Here is a 221-nt window from a genome sequence, read left to right as displayed (position 1 = left end):
AGGAGAGGAGAGGAGAGGAGAGGAGAGGAGAGGAGAGGAGAGGAGATTTTACTTTTTCAATTTTTTGTGATTTGTTCGCGAAATCTTATTAATAAGCTCGAAATTTTAACGAAAGTTTGTTGTTGTTTTTTTGTAAATATCCCAAAAAGATTGAAGCTTGGATTTGTTAGGAATAAACTATACTTTTATATAAAAAAAATATATATTTTAAATTCCAAAAT

This window comes from Rhagoletis pomonella, unplaced genomic scaffold, assembly GCF_013731165.1.
Source record: "Rhagoletis pomonella isolate Grant_MI unplaced genomic scaffold, Rhpom_1.0 Rhpom_scaffold_00011, whole genome shotgun sequence".
Lineage (NCBI taxonomy): Eukaryota > Metazoa > Arthropoda > Insecta > Diptera > Tephritidae > Rhagoletis > Rhagoletis pomonella.
The sequence above is the reverse complement of the archived record's forward strand: the minus strand, read 5'-3'. Positions refer to the sequence as shown.